This window comes from Lacerta agilis, chromosome 12 (genome assembly GCF_009819535.1).
Source record: "Lacerta agilis isolate rLacAgi1 chromosome 12, rLacAgi1.pri, whole genome shotgun sequence".
NCBI classification, from domain to species: domain Eukaryota; kingdom Metazoa; phylum Chordata; class Lepidosauria; order Squamata; family Lacertidae; genus Lacerta; species Lacerta agilis.
In genome coordinates, this window is record NC_046323.1 from 44,251,162 (window position 1) to 44,266,205 (window position 15,044).

General features: G+C 43.1%; 1 protein-coding gene across 1 annotated transcript in view; it reads left to right on the forward strand.

The window, feature by feature from the left end:
- PTPRN2 (protein tyrosine phosphatase receptor type N2) overlaps positions 1–15,044 on the forward strand; it is a 583,237-nt gene that overhangs the window by 488,771 nt on the left and 79,422 nt on the right. The window lies entirely within an intron of this gene.

The window sequence follows — 15,044 nt, forward strand, 5'->3', positions numbered from 1 at the left end:
GTAGGAAGTAAAGTGGGGAAGAGGAAAAGTTTCATCATAGATAAACTGGACAGGCTGCAAAATAACTGTTGGATGTGTAATCTAAAGATAATGAGTATAAGATATATGTGTGGTCTGGTATTGTGTACCCTTCACTTGCCCCCAAGGTTTTAGCAACTCATACTGTTGGAGATGTAAAACAAAATGTAGCTCTCAGACTTACCTGGTGATTGTGCAAATATATAGCAGATTTATGAAAAGATTTTTTTTAATTATGAAAGATGCAATAGGAGAACAAATACTTTAAGACCTGAACCTTTGTCGCTGGAACTATTTGAACAATCTATTAAAAAGGAACATTAATCTTTGATAATTGTATTATTGTGGCATGGATAATGATTTCAAGACATGGGATTTACTGACAGCAGATGAATGGGTTTAAAGTGTGTGGCATTACTCCAAGAGACTGGCAAAATAGAAATCCATGCTCGTGGTCAATTGGAAACCCTTTGTAATACTTTGGAATGGAACTATAACTTATATCCAAAATAGTATGTCAGGAAATTGAATACTGTATAATCCTACATCTTTTTTCTTACAGTAACTACATTTAGGTTTCTTTTTTTGCTGTCTTAAATGGACACACACACACACACACACACACACGAACAGGGCATTCATCAGTTCATAGAATTATAGAGTTGGAAGGGACCCTGAGGATCATCTAGTCCAACCCCCTGCAATGCAGGAATATGTAGCTGGCCCAGACTGGGATTGGACCCACGACCTTGGCGTTATCAGCACCATGCTCTAACCAACTGCACAATTTAGTGGGTGGAAATGTAATACCTGTGAGGATGGTTTAGGAAGTCCATGTGGGAAGTTCTCTTCAAACAAAATGGCTGGACAGCCCACTTGGCTCAGTCTTGGTGCTCTTCAAAACCAGACAAAGTTTTGGAAGAGGTTACAGCTCCACCACCTTGAGTGTGCAGCTTCTCAGGAAGCCCTCCTCTTTCATTGGAAACTGTGAACAAAACATAAAGATATAAGGGCTGAAGAAGAGCCTTGCTGAGGCAGAACAAAGGCTTATAATAATCCACAATGATGACTACAGGAAGGCCACAAACAGCACCTGTGAACTTGCTCATTTTTCTCCAGGCAACCGGTACTTGAGACAGGCAGTTTCTGATCCTGGAGGAAGTATTACAGCCATCATTTTAAAAATGCCATTAACAACCTTAGCTCCCATAAGTTTATCTAATTGCTTTTTAAGTTGGTGGCCATCACCAGTGGCAGGAAACTCCATAGTCTAACTATGCATTGTGTGAAGCTTGTCTGTTCTGAATCTCCCACTCTTCAGTTTCACTGGATGGCCGGCCTGGATTCTAGTACAGTGGTACCTCGACTTACAATGTTAATGCGTTCCAAAGGTGCCCTCGTAGGTTGAAATTTTCGTAACTCAAAGGGCGCTATCTCCGGAGGGAAAAAAAATTCGTACGCCGAGGAAACCGCATTAAAAACCACGTAAGTCGAGGTATTGTGCTGCCGCTTCCCCTTCGTAGGTCGAAAAATTCGGAAGTGGCGGCCATTTTTTTCCTCCCGGAAGTCATTCGCAAGTCGAAAACGACGTACGGCGAGGAGCTCGTAAGTCGAGGTCCCACTGTATAATGAGAGGTGGGACGAGGGGACTTATCCCTATTCACTTTCTCTGCAGCATTCATAATCTGTTCCCTCTACTCGCTGTTTTTTCTGAAGTGAAGAGCCTCAAGCATTGTAACCCTTCTAGTTGCTTCAGCCCCCTGATCATTTTCACCGCCCTGTTCCATCTCTACAATATTGCTTTTGAGGTGTGGCATTCCAAGTGCGGTTGCACCATAGATTTGCATAATGGCAATCTTGTTTCCAGTCCTTTTTACCGCAACACACAATGTTAACATTTTAACCACCACCCCAAGACCCTTTTCCTGGGCACTTGCTGCCAGCTCAGACTCCATCAACATAGATGTGGAGTTCAGGTTTCTTGCTGCAGTGTGCCTCGCCTTTGTTAACATTGAATCCCTTTGGGCATTTCAATGTCGGCTCACCCAGTTTGGAGACATAATGTTTGAAGCGCTTCACAATCCCTTTTTATTTTGAACCATTTGGTGTCGCCTGCAAATGTTGGCACCTCACTGCTCACTAATAACTGGGTGATTTGTAAAGAAGTTTAAAAGCACAGGAATTAATACTGATTCTTATGGGGGACTGCACTTTCTGCATCCCAGATTCTAGTGGCAGTAGCTGACTCTTGAGTTAAGAGGCTGCAGACTTTCCATCTAAGGAGCCAGACCACCTGTAGACTCTCCTGGGCATCGTCCGCTGAGGAACCAGGTGCCTCACCCAAGGCCACACCAGTCCAACAGCACAGGGGACACACCAGGTTGGAGGCTAGGGAACAGGTCCTCAGGCCAGAGGGTTGACATTCCAAGGTTAGCTGCAAGGTGGTAGAGCCTGAAAGAGGTACCGGTAATTGGGAGATCAAGAGCTTAGGAGGGCTCAGTCTGTTTTCAACCTTCATTGCTCACTTGGAGCTGTCCATAGTACTGCAACTTCTGACTTGCCTTGCACTCAGCCCTGCCTCCTTTTCTGTGGGTTCTGGCACCAGACCAGACTGTGACACATCCCTAAATTGTTGATTTAGTTTTTAAATTAAGTAAGAATTTATTCCTACTCTCTTCTTCCTGGTCTTTAACCAGTGACTGTACCACTGAAAACACTGTGTCTCCTAAATTTGCTCAGCAAACCCTTGCAAGGGTCTTTGTGAAAAGGCTTTTGAAAGTCTGTGTATACCATAGTTTTACTGGATCACTCTTACCTCTCAAAACTCTAAAAGGTTTAAGAAGGCAGAACAAGCCCTTTCAGAAGCCTTGCTGGTTCTGCTTCAGCACAACTTTTTCTGTAGGCTTGATCATTTTATCTTCCATTACTCCTTCTACTGACTTGCTCAGAACAGGAATTGACTTGCCTGTGGGTTCAAGAAAGGGTGTTGCCTTGGTCACTTTCCAGTTCTCAAGTACTGAGACTCATCTAGTAGAAAAAATAATATGTGTATCAGGAATTTCACATTTGAGTTCTTTAAGAACGCGCAAGTGGATACCAACTGCATCTATTAATTTTGTTAATTCATAATTTGTCAATATGACTTAAAACTTCTTCTCTTGTCAGTTTAGACACTGGTATTTTACCTGCATGATCTGCATTCATAACTGACACTAAGAAATTAGTTTCTGTGAACTCTCCCTTTCTCCCTTAAGCAAATGGTTGGCTACCTTGTCATCCACTGGTTTAATTCTAGCAGATTTTTCTGCTTTTGACATATTTAGAGAATATTTTATTGCTTTCAGCAATATATTCCTCAAATTATTTCTTTTTTCCTGGTATGTATCTCTTTTATTGTCTGCTTCCCAATATTTGCGTTCCTTTTTGTTCTCATTTGGGCAACAGCTTCCAAATTCTGAAGGGAGCCTTCTTTCTTCTGAAAGCTTCCTTGATGCTGCTTATTAACCATGCTGGTGTCCTGTTGTACTTTGCTGATACTTTTCCTGATCTGCAGAATACATTCTCACTGGGCTTCTGTTACTGTGGTTTAAGCCCTGTACTTTCTGAAGTGGTTTGACCCTTTTGATGTGCCCTGCAACTTTCTTTTAACGGCCCTCCAGAAGTTTTGGGACTACAACTCCCATCATCCCTGACCACCGGTCCTGTTAGCTAGGGATGGTGGGAGTTGTAGTCCCAAAACATCTGGAGGGCCAAGTTTGGGGGTGCTTGACTTAAACCATTGCCCACAAAACAACAGTGAGGGGAAATTAATCCCTTTCACTATTCCCCCCACAAAAATGAACTTCAAAGGCACCTAGCATCTTTTCTGAAATTGGGCTTGTTTCCTACATAGGGGCCCCTCTCTGTTGTATGCTATTTTAATATAAACTGCCCAGAAAACAATAAGGAATATTAAGTGAATCCTTTTATTAACCACCACTATAGTTTAAAAGCTGTCCTTGCAAGAAACACACTGTAGCTATCCTAAATTGCACTAAATTGACATATTGTGGTTCGTGTCCATTCCTGGGAATTATACTGCTGTGATGACCTCTTTTTTTTTTTTTTGCTTTATTGTTTTTGGATCCCAGGACCACTTAGGCAAATTTCCAATTAAACGTGGCAGTCCAGAAGATTATCTCTTGATTCAGACAGTTGTTTTGTCTTTCCTGTTTTTCAACCCAATGTTAGCAATATAGGAATAAAGTTTCCAGAGTTATTGTGATCATTGGCCTCTGTAAAATAATAAATAATAATAATGAGCAATTTGAATTGGCTGTATACAGGATTTAGCACCTGGGAGCTCTTTTCAGTGCTAAGATTCAGCCTTGCAGCTTATGAAGTAGCAATAACTGAGCACTTTTGACGATGCCCAACAGTGATTTTTTACCTAGCCATTGATCACCTCTCCCCTCCACACAAACCAATATCTGGGAGCTGAGTGAAAGGTCTTTGGGGAGAGGATAGGCTTAAGCTCTGGCACCTCTTAATTTTAGAAACTGATCACTTGGAAAACAGGACACTCAAGCCTTTGATCTGCGACTAGACTTCACAATGTCGTTTTGGGGTCAGTGTTCCTGTAAAGGAAGCTCCATGGGGGGGGGATTTATTTACCATATCAGAGACAATATGATTACTGTATAACAAAGTCTCCTCTTAATGTGACTCCACAAAAGAAAGGGCGGAAACGTAGTAAGGATTTTTGCTTCAGGATTTTTCTAGAAGGCGGAAATGGGGGAGGGGAGGGAGAGAGAAAAGGGGAGGGGGAGGAGAAATATTAATTTTTCTGAAACATACGGTGTAATGCTACTCATGTGGAGCATTGTATGCATGGTTGGAGATAGATGTGGATGTTAGGTAAACATGTGTGTACTTGTGAAATATAATATCTGGAAATTCTGTGGCTTTAGTGTGGCTCTTATGATGAGCTAGAGTGGGATGAATCTGAAAACATGTGAGAAATTTCTGGTGGTTAGTAATAGCCATTGTTAGCTGTTTGGGCTTTCCTGTAATTAGTGACTGTCCCCTCCCCCCCTTCAGAGTAGAGTGAGAATACTCATAACCAGACACTGGAGAGACCTGTCAGGAGTAAGCATGGACCAATGGTACCAAATAGTATGGGAAACAGCCTTACTAGAAAAATTAACCAATAAACTGAAACTGACACGGGGACAAATAGAAGAAGACGCCTTCACCCCGGTATGGCTCCCCTTTGTCACACACACAGCCCAACAAGACAACGACAAAAATCCACCAACAGCATACACATCAATATGGCTAACCTGATCCAAAACACCCACCCACCCCACCCCACCCCCACATGAAAACAAAGACCACCACAGCCAACCACAAATGAACAACCGCACCCTAGGCCAACCCCAACCTCTCTCACCACCAAAGGAACACAAGTGAACAGCAGAGAACCTGCACAAACAACGCTGACACCAAACCCTAAACATATGAAGTAAAATAGAAACATCGTCACCCCAACCCAACCCCCCCATCTCTCCCCCCCACCTCTTCCCCCCTTTCTTCCTAATCTCTCAACAAATGAAACTGACTTGTAAAAATGTTACATGGGGGAAAAAATACAAGAGAGAGACATTGCACATACTTTTGTGAATCAAGAAAGTCTTTAATAAAAATACATTTTAAAAATAATGGGTATGCTTAAATCTATGAAAGTGACTAAGATGGAGAAAGTCAAGCGACCTTACCAACGACTTGCAGCATAACGAAGATTTTCTGTTTAGCTGCTTCTTTTGGTTGGGAATTTTATTTCAGGTTGATCTTAGATTAACCTGAGGTGAGAAGCATAAAAATAGACTTATAAAGGTGGTTTCTACCCAGAGGTACTTTTGCCTTTCCATTCCTTCCCCCAGAACACTTGTCTGCCTGCTCACTCTCTTATTTAGTTCCTGAATTGATTGTAAGTGGCTGCTCATCAAAGGACTGATTGTAAGTGGCTGCCATTTCGCAAAAAAAAAAATTATACACATTACGGTAATTTTTTTTAAAAAAACACCACCACTAGATGGACAAAACATTTTGCTTTAGGATGGCAAGCAACCGCGTTACAATTAAAGCTGGATCCTTCTCGGTAATTTAGGGGCGTGCATAGAAGGTGGGAGTTTGAAATAATTGCATCTAGCAGAACTATCCACCAAAGCAGAACTATCCACTACAGATCTGGAGGGAATTTGAATTAAATTCAGTGCTCAAAATGTAAATGTTAAGCTGGAGGAATGGGTGGTGGGAATCATAGGCAAGAAAATGTTGTCATGCTGCCCCCTAGTGATAGTATATAGTAGAACTAGGTTCTTTGGCTGAGCTCCATAGTAGGTCTGGTACAATCCTACAGGAAAACTGAGCTGTCTTTGCTGTAGTTACTGTATACTCCTTTACTTCCAATGTGACGTTGTGTTCCCCTGGTAGATGCAAACCCCAGCCTGCCTTATTGACCATGGAACTACCATATATACTGCAAACTGAAAGGAAAATGAGGGATAGGACTGCAATATTTTGTATCCGTGGTGTAAGTTTCTGTGCATACAATAGGGACCCCAGGATCTTCCTTGGCCCCAGACACCTGGTTCAAAATGTTCTCTCAGAATACTGGAGTGTTTGAGCACTCTCTTGTACTAAATACTGTGAGCTGGCCTCACCTGGAACTGTTTTCAAAGCTAAAAAACAAAAAGAAACCCACTGTCTAGTTCAGGGGTCAGCAACCTTTTTCAGCCGTGGGCCAGTCCACCGTCCTTCAGACCATGTGGTGGGCCGGACTATATTTTTTTTTGGGGGGGGGGGAATAATAATGAATGAATTCCTATGCCCCACAAATAACCCAGAGATGCATTTTAAATAAAAGGACACATTCTACTCATGTAAAAACACACTGATTCCTGGACCGTCCGGCTTTAGCAGGCCATTGGGCCGCATCCGGCCCACCGGCCTTAGGTTGCCTACCCCTGGTCTAGTTTATAAAAAAGGAGTCTGGTGGTTTAGACCAGTTTGTAGATGGAAGGTGGCATATATTGCATCCAAGACTTCCCTCTTCTTTCAGTTCAGCGCTTCCAAGTAAAAAGTGCAGGGAATTGCAACTCCCTGTTATAGTAAGACGTATGTAGTACAAACTTGTGTATCCCTTGTTCATAGAGTGTGGTGCTATAGGAATTGTGTTTTAAAAATTCAAGGATTTGTGTTTCTTAGGCCTAGTTTGGTTACACGTATCTTAAATGCATTGTCAACAGTTTTTCACATAGCATTCTTGGAGCGTTTAGTTTAGCTGGCCTGTTGTTGTTTTCGTTCCTCTTTTTGGAATCTCAGTATGGAGCAGGTTTAGTGAGCCAGTGGTCCCAGTGTGATATAGTGACAATCTGAGTGTTGGATTAGGATTGAATGACCCAGGTTTAAATCTTGACTCATCCATGAAGCTCACTGGTGACTCCAGGGAAGTCTCTCTCTTGTTTCAGCCTAACTTACCTCACAGCGTTATTGGGAAGCCCTTTTATTTTTAGAGGCACACCATCCCCCCTTGGAGGAAGGATGGGATAAAAATGGCACAAGTTTATTAGTAGGGTTTAGGGTTGGAGGGATCATCAAGGACTTGCCCTGTGCAAGCATTGTCAAAATGAATGGAACATGACTTGAAAATGAATGGCATTCACCGAGAAGCTATTTTGCACAAGAGAGTTTCCCAGTGGGTTATGCCCACCCTCAAGAAGACCCTATTTAATAACCAATGACAACGGCCCACTTGGTATGAAAAGTGGGGTTGCCCTGGTCTATAAAAGAATGTCAATGTTTCATCTGCTCACCTCGAGGAAAATTATGTCCTGCATGTTGAGAATCTTGCCATGTGATTCCCACAAAATCTCCATCCTGGTTAAAATAATGTTTTCTGCATGCTTGTGCCAAGGTGGCGTTGACTTTATGTTGTGTGCTAATGATTACATGTCAGAAATGCAGTCCTTTTGCGCCCCTGCCGTCCAAATAATAGTTAAGTACGGTTGTGTGACTCAGGGAACATGAGGGTGACAGCAGCCCTTCCCAGTCTTGAGCCCCAGAGGTTGGGCTCCTTCCTGGCCTGCATGGCCAGTGATCAGGGTTTATGGGCTGTATGGTTCAATAACATATGGGGGAACTTTGAAGCTTCCTTAAAGAATTTCTAACCAGTTAAATCAGAGTGCTTGGATACTAAATGAATTAATCCCATTTAAACCAATGCAGCTGAAATAATTTTGAACTTAAGTGTTGCAGTTTAACTGGTTTATGAATCAGGCCTATGGGGTTCTGTGATGGAAAGTTAATTAAGTGGGGGGAGGGAGAACTAGTTTTACCTGGTTATAAAACCATCCTCTCCTTTACATGTGCACATGATAAATATTTCATGGGAGACCAGGTAGGGTAGTTCTAATGAATTTTTCTGGGTGCTACACAATTAAACCTTGCCCAGTTGTGTTCTACCGATTCGTGTGTGTGTGTGTGTATCCCCCCTTTTTGTCTCATTTTCTCTACACTTTTGTGACAGCTTGATGGCTGTCATCTGCTTCGAAAGCATGTGGCAGCCAAAGCACATTGCTGTCACAGAGCAGGGACACCCAGAAAGAGATGGCACTTTTGGTGTTATGCAGTCTGCACATTGAAACAGGAAACCTTCGCTTCCTTAAATGATGAGATTCACTTTCTGAGGATGTGTGAGTGTGTTTGTGTTTGCAGTGCTTGCCTGACATAGGTCACAAATGCAGAAGGCTTAGACTGTGCATAAGAATTGGCCACAGGAGCTCAAATGTATGAGCACCTGGGCAGCAAAGTACAGAACATGTTCCCATTCTCTCTTTAAGATTAACAGGACTTTCACTAATCCAACTTTTCTCTGGTGGCTTAAGGAAAACCTCAGCATACTTTGAAAAGGGAAGAGTATTTTAGAAGGCGTTGCTTTCAGTAGCATTTTCCAGTACCATTCAGCCCCTTCTGACAGAAAATCTCATGCGCGATTCTCCAATTTAACTTTCTGTTAATCTGAGAATAACTACATTCCCGATAATTGCGTTGTCTCCCTGTCTAATTGCACCTATCAAAGAAGGAGGAGGAGGAGCTTGCAGGAAGTACTTGCCTCGCTATATTTTTAATAAAAGTGGGGTCTTTAACATCCCAGCTTTTTTGAATATTTAAATAAGAAAATACAAAATAATCTGAAAACAAAGCCTGATTTTAATTTTAGCCTTGCATAAGCTGACTTGCTCTTCTTCAAAAACCCATTTCAGCATCTCTTGCCTCTTTGCCAAGTCATCAGTTTGTTGAAAAACTGGGAATTATTTAGAACTGGTTCTATTTTTTATGTTTTTTTGGGGGGGGGAGAGTTTGATATATGCTTTTATAAATGTTCCGTTTAGGATCACCGCTTTGTCTCTTTGTTTTAAAAAAATATCACACACATAAAGGCTCTCTGCAAACTACCATAACACTATTTCCAAATGTTTTAGTTTGATTTGGGTAGTTTCTGCCACACAGCAATAAGTTTTTCTATCATATGTGGTAAATACATTACACAAATGTTTGATAGTAAGTGTGATGAAATGAAATAAGGAAGTCGTGTCTCCATTGGCAAACAATTCCCATGTAACATGAAACAATTTCATAAACATCAAGTTAGCTTTTAAAATAAACGTTTATGGTCTAACAATCCATTGGAGGATACCTAGAAAGGCCATGTTATCATTTCCCCATATTTGTGCTGTAAATAATGGGAGTTTTAAGTTCCAAATGAATATCCTGCTTTTCCAGAACACATTTTCTTAAAACTCAAGATAGCTCAACATCAGTTAAAACCACAATATATAAATGTATCAACCAGCAATATATAAAAATGACAATACGACACTAGCAAATCAAATGTACAACGAAAGCTTGCAATGCAGCAGTACACATGAGTTGGGAGGATGTTTTTCTTTCAGACAGGATCCCACTGCTCTGTGTGTTTTAGGGAATTTTCTGCAGGAAAGAGAATGCTGCTTGAGCTGGGAAGCCATTACAGTAGTACCTCTGGTTACGTACAGTGGAACCCTGGGTTACGCACGCGATCTGTTCTGGGTCGCCGTGCGTAACCCGAATGCACAGGGGGAAAACCCGAAAACCGGAAGTAGCGCAATTTGAGCACTTCTGCGCATGCACGAAGTGCGCAGAAGCGTTCTGCGCATCTGGGGGTTGCACGCGCTTTGGAAACGCTTCCAGATTGCGGGCATTCTTAACTCGAACGTCTGCAACCCGGGGTTCCGCTGTACTTAATGCGTTCTGGAGGTCCGTTCTTAACCTCAAGCTGTTCTTAACCTGAAGCACCACTTTAGCTAATGGGACCTCCTGCTGCCGCTGCGCCGCCAGAGCATCATTTCTGTTCTTATCCTGAAGCAAAGTTCTTAACCTGAAGCGTTATTTCTGGGTTAGCGGAGTATGTAACCTGAAGCGTATGTAACCCGAGGTACCACTGTAGTAGTGTTTTCAGTTAATGTTCAACTACGCAGGCAGTGTTGACCAAACTACAGCCCATAAGGCAGGGAAACAAATATTCAGTTGTTGCTCATAGTTTTGTGAGCAGTTTCTGAGAGCATAATTCTGTGATTAGGGTGGATGGGTAGTACAAGAATATGGGTAGTAAATCTGGTGACCCAGGCAATAGAAGTTTGTAGCTGTTCTGTACGGCTGTTGTGTTTTGTAGTATACCCCTAGCAGATATGGAGAGGACTTGCATTTAAGAAATAATAAAGGATGTTAGGTCTTTTGTTTACTCAAATATAAAAAGGCTGTGCCAAAAGTAGGCCTTCAGTCTGCCCTACTAATTTCACTTCAGGAGAGGTTTTTTGTTCTTGTTTTTTTGGGAGCAACAGAGAACTAAATTAGCGGAACTGATACTGATGGTTTGGGGGATGTTTGAAATGGCTCCACACTGGCAAGTGCTTAGAAATAACGTCAAGGCGGTAAGCACACAAAGAGCTACATCACCATTGCTCAGGGACAGGGGTTCAGTCCACTATTGTTGTGGTGTATGGTTTGTCTGATTACTTTTTTTGAAATGGAAGTCATAATAATGGGGCTGGTTCACTGGCGGCAAATAAGATTACCAAAACCCTTGACCTCTGCTTGGGCCAAAAGCTGAGGTGGAGCTAGTCTAGATAGAATCACGTTGTTCTGGGATGGAACCAGAATGCAATCTGGAGGACGATGGTTAAAGCCAGGGGGCAACCCTTGAGTTTGCTGCTTTGCCAGATTTAGTATCACAGATAGAACATAGTTTTACTGGTCTGACTACTAAATATTGGCTGAGTGTCATCTCCACTGAACAACGCGGCATTTATTGCATTCGTCCGCAGCCCATAGACTAAGTCAGCGCTAATGGAGAATCTCTGATTTCTAAACATTTTCTCAGATGGATGACTTCATTTGCAAGGGGTATTTGATATTTTTCTCATAACTGTTTTATCTGGGGCAGTTTATTGCTGCACGCTGCTATGGTAGTAGCTTAATACCTAGCATTTTATAAATTAATAAAGTGAATAAATGAATGTAGAAAGGAAACAGTAGCGGCCCTGTCGGGAATATAGTCAAAGTAAAATCGCACGGTCTGTAGCATCTGATAAAGTATGCACGGTGTCAGTGCCCAACTTCACTGGGCGGTGTGTTTCACCTGGGCAGGTGTCACTGCACTGTGAGATCTGTCCAAACCACCACAGAACAAACCTACAGTTTTAATGACATTGCACGTGGTCATTGCAAGCAAAAACATGTTTCTAGGAGTTCCCAGCATGCACAACAGATGTTTCCAGAATGTATTCTAAGAATTCTCCTCTAAAGACCCTTTGAATTGGGAACAAAGGGATAAAAAGTTGGAGATATTAGTACTACCCTCTACTGTGTGGTGCCCAGAATTGTATATGGTTGGGTGCTAACCTGCTTGTGTTGGCCCAAGAGATGGTTTTACACAGGCCTTGGTCTGGGTTGCTACATCCTTTACCCACCCAAGAGGTTTCCCTCTTTGCTTGCTTTGCCCTCTCCCATAGAACAAGATGTTCCTTTTAGCTGCTGCCATTCAAGTCTCCTGTTTTTCTGTGGCAGAAGAAAAGCCAGGACAGGTTGGGCTAGAACAGGCATGGCCAAACTTGGCCCTCCAGCTGTTTTGGGACTACAACTCCCATCATCCCTAGCTAACAGGACCAGTGGTCAGGGATGATGGGAACTGTAGCCCCAAAACAGCTGGAGGGCCAAGTTTGGCCATGCCTGGGCTAGAAGGAAGCAGGTAAAGAAATGTCACTGCCCCAAAGAAATTTTATTTTCTTGTTCCTTCTGATATTAGAAGCAAAGAAAGGGTGAGGGGAAGAAGAGAAAACATTTATTACTTTAAAAACAGAGTGTCATTTTGGGTGATGCTCACTGAAGTCGCATCTGTTCCAAGGAATCTACTTCGAGCATGACTAACATTGGATATCAGTCTCGCCCATTTTCTGGTGTACTCTTTGTGCATCTTGGCTGCACTTCCCACTGTGTAACTCAGATAACCATTTCTGCTTTCTTTGGGTATGCAAAGCAGTTATAGTTGACTCAGAAGCTACTATAAGAATGGTTTGTGAAACTCTCAGTAAGGAATTGAATTGTTCTAATATAAATTATTGGTTCATTACTTTTTCCATATCTGTTATCTTCCAACATGGCGGGGCGGGGGGGGGGGTCTCCTCTCCTTTCCTGCTGCTGTCCTAAGAGCAAATGTTACTTTATATTTCTTAAAAAATACATTTGTAGAAAAACAAGATCTTGCATAACTGTTATGCCGCCTTCAGCCATATTACTTTTGTATAAATAAGAGCTATTAATTTCAGGTTGTTAACTTGTTCTCATTGCTTCCCTTGCCCCACCTTAATGTCAGCAGTCTGAACAAGGGAAACCAGTTGTAGAGTATAGCCCTGGTCAGGATATGAGTACTAAGAACAGGTGGAAGCCGAAACTAATGCTGCTTTTACTCGAAGAGAAAAGTGGCTTGCATCCTCTATCGAATTATGCATTGATCCAGTATGTAATATATGTAAAAATATTATTTGCAGCAATTAATGTTAAAGCACATAAAGATTCACCTTTTAAAGTTAATCTTACATTTACTTTTTACTCAGCTGTTTCCCATTCCAAGAAAGCATATAATGTAAGCATCAAATAATAATTGATGCTAGAAAGTTTTATTTCTGTACAAATAAGCAGAACCATCCAGAATACCACATCAGTATCAGTTCTACATAATACAGTCGTACCTTGGATCTCAAACGCCTTGGCTGCCGAACAAATCGGTTCCCGAATGACTGAAACCCAGAAGTGAGTGTTCCGGTTTTTGAACGTTCTTTTGGAAGCCGACGTCCAACGGGGCTTCTGGTTGGCTGCAGGAGCTTCCTGCAGCCAATCAGAAGCCCCGCTTTGGTTTCAAACATTTTGTAAGTCGAATGGACTTCCAGAACGCATTCTGTTCAACTTCCAAGGTATGACTGTAGCCCGTAACCAAGTTGGGCAAAAGTTATTTTAGAGATGTCTTCAAGTACCTATGAAAAGTAACCTCTGACGTGGGTCCAGATACCGCGTGGACTGCAGCACAAGAAACAAGGGCAGGTTGATATGAAACTCATGCAGATGCATTCCCTCCACCATACAAATGCGATTGGGCTCTGGCTCGGGGCTCTGTTATCAGAAAGTGGGGTGCAAATGGAACTTACCCTTCAGCTTCTGTCTTTAAACCCCTGCCATTTCCCTAAGCAAAAGTTCAAGGAAACCTTGATGAACTGCCATTGCCCAACTTACTTATCAGGCTACCAGAGAATTGTCTTACTGAATGGACCCTAAGATTATCTAGCTACAAGTCTAGTGCATATGTACCATAATAGGGGCACATGTAGGCAGTTGCTTTAAAAACATATGCACTGTATACAATTAAAAAATGAAACTGTAAAGCATGCAATATATGTTAGAGGAATCTTAACACGTCGCATTCAAATGTTAGAAGTGGGTTTCCTGTATTTTAAGTGCCAGACAGAGAATCCAGACCTTGGAAATTAGCTGGACTCCTAGAATCTACATTTTCAAAGTTATCTGTCAGCCTCCCCCCCCCCCCATTTCCTATATATTTTTGAGTAAAACCTGCCTCACACACCCCTGTTTTCAGTTGTCTCCCAATGAGTCTGATGTAGCTACTGCAATTCAAGGAGGCATGAAAGAAGTCATCTGGTTTTTCCAACCCCGGAATATAATGCATAATGCCAAGTGAAAATGGAGCAGAGAAATTGAATAACTTGGCTACACAATTTGGAATGGTAAACTGTTCCTCTGGTGCAGTTAGGCAAATTTAGACTCTGAACCAAGGGTCTTATGAGGAACCTCCCCCCAACACACATTTTTAATGGTGCTATAGATTACTTCAAAATGTTGTAAGCCAGCCCTGCTGTGTTTGGGGACCCTCTGCTGATGGTAGCACTTAACATTATTTATTTAAAAAATTATACCGCCCTGTACCCTTAGACAGGGGCGATGTAGGGTGGGGGCGGTGGGGGCGGGCCGCCCCTCGTGCCGCCCCTAGGCGGGTGTGTGCGGTGCTGCTGCTCCCGGGGTGACGGAGGGAGCGGCGGCGCGTCCCACCACTCCCATGCGCCGCCGCTCCCTCCGTCACCCCGGGAGCAGCAGCGCTGCACGGACGAGGCTCCCGAAGTGGCGGCCCGGCATACCCCAGGAGCGGGGGCGTCGCTGCGCGCGCGTCATGACGCACACGCAGCGATGCCCCGCCCCCGGGGATGCCGGGCCGCCGCTTCCGGAGCTTCGGTGGGCTGCAAAGAGCTCCAAAGCCGCAGCCTGGCAGCCCTTTGCGCTATGGCAGCGGCTTCGGGGCTCTTTGTAGCCCGCCGATGCCCCCAAGCCCCCGCCCGGCATACCCCAGGGGCGGGGGCGTCGCTGCGCGCGCGTGCGTCATG